Source organism: Microtus ochrogaster, linkage group LG2 (assembly GCF_000317375.1).
Source record: "Microtus ochrogaster isolate Prairie Vole_2 linkage group LG2, MicOch1.0, whole genome shotgun sequence".
NCBI lineage: Eukaryota > Metazoa > Chordata > Mammalia > Rodentia > Cricetidae > Microtus > Microtus ochrogaster.
Genome location: NC_022028.1, coordinates 419,492 through 425,634, shown reverse-complemented (window position 1 = coordinate 425,634; position 6,143 = coordinate 419,492). Strand labels below are relative to the sequence as shown.

At 45.7% G+C, this 6,143-nt stretch overlaps 1 protein-coding gene across 1 annotated transcript in view; it reads left to right on the top strand.

The window, feature by feature from the left end:
• Positions 1 to 6,143, top strand: part of Kif6 (kinesin family member 6) — a 320,310-nt gene that overhangs the window by 209,320 nt on the left and 104,847 nt on the right. The window lies entirely within an intron of this gene.

Sequence of the window (6,143 nt, the reverse complement as noted above, 5' to 3'; positions counted from 1 at the left end):
AAGAAGATAGATGGATGATGGTACTCACACAGCTTGCTTACTGTTTTCTTTTTTTATTCAGTTCAGACTGTGGGATGGTACCACCCATATTTGGGGGGGGTCATCTTTACTTCATTAAACACTCTTAAAAGACCCTCACAGAAAAACGCAAAAGGTATGCCTTACAAGTGCCCCAGATGTTTCTTAATCCAATGAAACTGACCATGAAGACCGACTGTCACATAGGATGTTCGTGCAGGTGAGTTTGGCCCTGCTCTATCTTAGACAGAAATGTCTTGCCAGGCATGTGGATGAGACAAGCCAGATCCTCAGCCCAGACACTTACAGGCCAGGAGCCGCTGCCAAGTGCTTTTGGTCACATGAAGTTGCATTTGGATCTCTGCCCTGTGGATTTCAGGCCTTGATGTCCCTCCTTTGCTCCTTACTGGCTCCCGGTTGGATCCTTCCTGGGCTTTGTCCTTCTCAGTGTTCTGCTCCATGACCTGCTGTGACCTTGCCTGCTTCCATCTGTGATCAGAGACCACACTCTATACGCCCTTAATCCTCACATGCATTAAGCCTCATTTTATGGTCTAACATATGGTCTATTGTGGAGTGTGTTTCCTGTGAACTTGAGAAAAATATGTCCTGCTGCTTTTGCTAGGTGCATAGCATTCTCTAGCTGTCTGGTGATGTAGTAGATTCATAGTATCAAGTCTGTTTCCTGTTGTCTTCTCTGTTAGTTCCATTGAAGATGGGACATGAAAATATCCAAATACTGCTGTCCAATGGTCTGTTTTGTTATGCTCAAATCTGCGAAGTCCCCCAAAAGCCAACAAAGAGAATGAGTCCCGTATGTAAAAGCAAAGAGCCTTTATTTTATGCAAGTTTGCAAACTCGGTCTCTCCGCATGTCCAACATATTGGAATAAGTGGAGAGCCCCGAGCTCAGTTAGAGTTGTGTTTTTATAGTAGTAAAGGTGGGAGTGAGGGGTTTCTGAGGTTCAGGCCCCATGATTGGCTGACATTTGTCTAGGGGTGTCCTGGTGAGTGTGCTGGCAGGTGATCCTATCTACAGTGGGTTGGAACTTAAGGCATTTCCTTTGGATGGTCTGTTCTTGGGTGACTCGGGTAATCTCAGTTTATGCTCCTTCCTGCAACCAGGTATTACTTCAGGGTAAACTACTGAGACTCAGGCCTCCATGAAACTTATCGATGGCTGAGTCCTACTCTGGCCTGTGATAATGGTTGGAAGTAAAGAACTTCCTTTGGGTGATCTGTTCATATTTAGCTTATCATGGCTGGCTCCTATAGTTTCCTTCCGAGATTCCAAAGGTTTCCGCCATCCGTGTCCCAGCTCTATTGATTTGTGTCCAGTCATTATATCCTCCTGCTGCTTAACCCTTCCGCCATTAGGAAATACCTTTAACCTTTTCGTCATTAGGAAATACCTTTAACCCTTCCATAATTAGAAAATACCTTTAATCCTTCCGTAATTAGGAAATACCTTTAACCTTTCCTTAATTAGGAAACACCCTCATTATCTCTAGTGACATTTTTAATATTTGTTTTGATTACTTTTCTTTAGAGATGTGGTGTGTGTGTTTATACATATACATGTGCATTTGGGGTGCCTGTGAAAGAAAGAAGGTAGCATTGGATTCCCTAGAGCTGGAGTTAAAGGTGGTTATGAGCACCCCATGTGAACGTTGGTCTTCTGAAAGAGCCCCAGGCCCTTGTAACTATTGAGTCATCTCTCTAGCTCCCAATTTGTTCACTGTTGCTATTGTTTTCAAGTCTATTTTGTTTCATATTAGAATGTTCCTTTCAGCTTTTTTGTAGTTACTATTTGCCTAATGTGTCTTTTCCGTTGTTTTACTTGCTGCCAGTTGACACCCTTTTCAATTTTTGGTGCACACCTTCCCTGGGGAGACATGAACAGATCTACCCCCTCCTGGGGGGATTCCCAGCAACAATCAAAGTTCAAAGTTCACCCTGGGGACACATTGAGCTTTGATTTATTTACAGAGCATGGCCCAGAAGTTACAGACGGCAGTGTGGGTGACCCTCAAAGTAGCCAAGTTGGAAGGCCTTGACCCAGTATGGATCATGACCTCCCCATAGTTTCATAAGTGGAGTCCCCTTTCCCTTAACCTTCCCTAGCTTACAAACTCAAGCAGACCCCAAGATCCCAAAGCCACTTACAGTTAGGGCAGAATTGTGTGCAAATGGTTGGGAGTAGTAGCTGGGATCTCAGATAAAGATCCCATGATCCTCCTCACTCCTGCCAGCAACTAACAAGCCTGCCATGTTCTCTTAGAAACACATCTGGGTTAAGGATTTTGACTGCTTTGCTTTAAGAACTGCATTCTACAGTATGTATGTGTGTCTGTGTGTGTGCACGCACACACATGCACACATGCACGTGCATACAGGTGCATGTGTATACAACTACATGTACACGTATGTGTCCACAGGTGTGTAGAGATTTAGAGTGGGCTAACAGCATAAGATTTGAACATGATATTGTAAACACCAAAGCACTTCAGGAAGTGTTTTAGCATCCAAGAGAAGTGTCAGATTAATTTGAGGATATCCCTGACAACCACGCGACAAGGATTAAACTAAAGATGACAAACCAGGAGGGTGTTGAACTACTTTAGACACAGGTTGAAGGTTTTAATGAAGGCATTAGTGAAAAGAAACTGTACAGGAGAGATCCAGGCAAAGAGAAATTGGAAAGTCTTTACAACCAGTTAAATCAGCACAATATCATCTAGGGGGGCACAGATTTGCTTATTTTCTCTGCTAACTAAAGAATTAAAAAATGGGAAAAGTTTGAAAGCCAAGCAGAGTTAAGAGAAAAGCTCTCAGAGTTGCCTGGAGGAAGAGAGGGGCGGGGGGGGGGTGTAGGTGCCAGCAGGCCAGCTGTGATCTCAGGAGCTGCCTGGAGGAAGGGGAAGGGGGTGGGGGTGGGAGGCACTAGTTTGAGGACCAGCTGTAATCTCAGGCCTGCCTAGAGGAAAAGATTGGGGGAGGCACAGCTTGAGGCAAGCCATCATGAATGTCAGCCACATGGTGATGGCAGCACGGGTCAGAGAGCAGAGCCCAGGAGGTTGGGGCAGGGCCACTGCACTCTGTTAGAAGCTGTAATGGGGTGGCAATTCAGGGAGGGATAGGTACAGTTTCTCAGTAAAGGGATAGTTAGTCCGCCCATCTCTTTAGCATGCCTGATGCCTGAAGTGAGCCTCCCTTCCTGGGAGTGGTCCTTTGGCCAAATAACTGAGACCTCCTCAATTGGAACGACTCACTTACGTTTTGAGTTTTTAGAAGATTAGGTCTCCATTGTTACATTGGAGTTGAAGGAAAGAGGAGACTGACCTGAACAGAAGCAGATGGCCCTTTAATTAGAACAGTGAGGGTGTGGAGTCTGTGCGCCTAGACAGTTTTAGGTAAGGTTTTTATAGGGTGTTCAAAAGGAGGAAGTTTGGTTGTGGATTAATGTCATAGTTAGAATGTTTCTTTGATGCTGGGGTGTTTTGGCAAGAGTCGGTGCTCCAGGAAGTCTGGTTGTCCCGCTTTTGTAGAATAGTGTGTTCTAAGGCAGCAAGCACAGTCGAGAGGGTGGAGGTGAGATACTCTTTCATCCACCTAGATTAAAGATTTCTTCCTCTTGACCAGAAGGAACTAGTTTTCTCTTAATGAGCCTTTGTTGCTGCTGTGTGAAGTAATAACGCACTCTAGGGCGATGTGAAACTCTCACATCCAGCAGCTGCTCCTCACTTTTCTGCATTGCCTTTGATGACAGCATCGTTGCTGTCAGAATTTTAAGAGAACAGTTGTTCTATGTCACGCTGTACAGTGTGACACACATCTCTGTCCTTCTTCCTTGACCTCCCCCTGATAACTTCATGGCCAGTAATCTGAGCCACCAGAAAATGGAGGTGTCTCCTTTAAGGCCTATGCCCATCATACGACCCTCACACCCACCACCAAAGTGCCCGTGCCTGGTGCTGAGAACAGACTGAGTCTGTAAACACTTGCAGAAGAGGCTGCTAGGAAAGCCTGGTGGACATGTTAGCTGTCTTGGCTGCAGCTTTCAGTGCCTGCCAGTTGTATATTCACAGAGGCAAATGATGAGTCTGAGGACACAGCACAGACCCAGAGTATTGGCTCAGCATCCACAAGACTGGGCTGTGTGCTCAGCCAAGCACTGTGCAAACAGGGTTCTTTTAATTAACTGGAAACAAAGAAGCTATTCTTAAAAGACCTTTAATCCATCATAGGTATGCATCTGCATTAAATTCAGCAAGTTGTAATGGTCAGGTAATGTGGTTTGAAGGAAAATGGCTCCCATAGGGAGTGAAACTATTACGAGGTGTGACCTTGGAGTAGGTATGGCCTTGTTGGAAGAAGTGTGTCACTGTGGGGGCAGGCTTTGCTGACTCACTTGTGCCACACTCAGTGTAACAGATCACTTCCTGTTGCCTGTGGATCAAAATGTAGAACATGTCTGCCTATGTGTCGCCATGCCCCACCATGATGACAATGGACAAAACCTCTGAAACTGTGAGCCACCCCCAGTTAAGTGTTTCTTTTATAAGAGTTGCCATGGTCATGGTGTCTCTTTGCAGCAATAGAAACCCTGGTTCCTGGGGAATCTTGTTCAAATGAACCTGCTCAACCTAGTTGTGCTTGTCAGCATCCCCACTGGCTGCCTCTGTTAGCATTCAGGCTATGCTGAGGTGAAGGGGCAAGCACCAGCCCAAGGGGCCGAGGAGAGGAATACAGGGCAGCCATGGACCGTGCAATCATATGTAAGCAGTTACTCATGGTTTCCCAGGATGCACGAAATAAGGGAACATTTGATATGAAACGAAGCTTTTTCACTGGAGCCCTTGAATTAGCGCACAGGTACCCTGGCCAATCAAAAGCAGCCATTGATTTAATTGAGATCAGTTTTTCCAAAAGGCTTTCAGTGAAAGCCTGTCACATCATGAGGCTCCCTGACCCTGGAGATCCTCAACGGACAGACAAAAGAAACATGTTTTCATAGAATGGAAATGCTGATCGTCAGAGTGATGGGGTCAGAGGGATCTGCCGGCTTGCTCTCTGGCTCTTGGTGCCCGGATAATGGCCATTCACATGCTCTCACACACAGAATGTGTGGTAGAAGCAGACAGCTGGCGACAAGCTGCAGCTGACTCCACAGATGTGACACCAGATAGACAAGCCTAGTGAGACCCGTAGAGAGCTGCTGTGAGGGAGAGCTGAAGTCACTGGGGTCGGGTTTAAGGACAAAGACGGGGGGCGGGATGGAGGAGGAGGGTGATAAATGGGGACGAGAAGGAGCGACCAGTTTACTTGAGTACAACAGCAAACACCTGCAGAGGCTGGAGGCAGGTACAGGCTGGAGCGCCTGACAAGGCCCAAGGTGGGGGAGTTTTATTTAACACAGTAAACAACTGGTAGCCACAGTAAGGAATGTAAAAGAAGAAGCACAATAAAAACTATGGAGGAATTTCCACAAATAGCCAAAGGATGGGTAGTGTAGGTCCTATCTTAGTGATTCTAAAGAATTTCCAGTTAGTCAGAAAATGTTTCATGAGATGAACAGCAGAAGGGGCAGATGTGAGATTTGGTCTGATTTTAGGTGTTTGTCGTGGGTCTAAATGTCTTGAAGAAAATATGCCAAAACATGATGGGAGTTGTGTCTTTTTGGATTAGTAGAGTTTTTTTTCTCCTTTCTTTTCAAATTTTTAAATAATTATTTATATAATATCTGTGTGTCTGTGCATGTGTGTGTGCGTGTGTGCCATAGTACACGTATGCCAATGAGGGGACAACTTTGATGGATGGTTTTCTAATTCAACCATCAATCCCAGGCACGGAACATGGGGCACCAAGCTCAGTGACAAGTACCTTACCTTCTCAGCCATCTTGTGGACCCTTCTTTCCTTTTACAAAGTTGAAACAGGGTCTACAGCAAATACATAGCTCACACAACTAAGACACATACTATGACTGAGAGCATGAGTTCAGGGAGATAGTAGGTGGTGGGTAGACTACAGACTCATGGAGTCGGGGAGATAGTAGGTGGTGGGTAGACTACAGGTCATGGAGTCGGGGACATAGTAGGTGGGTAGACTACAGACTCACGGAGTC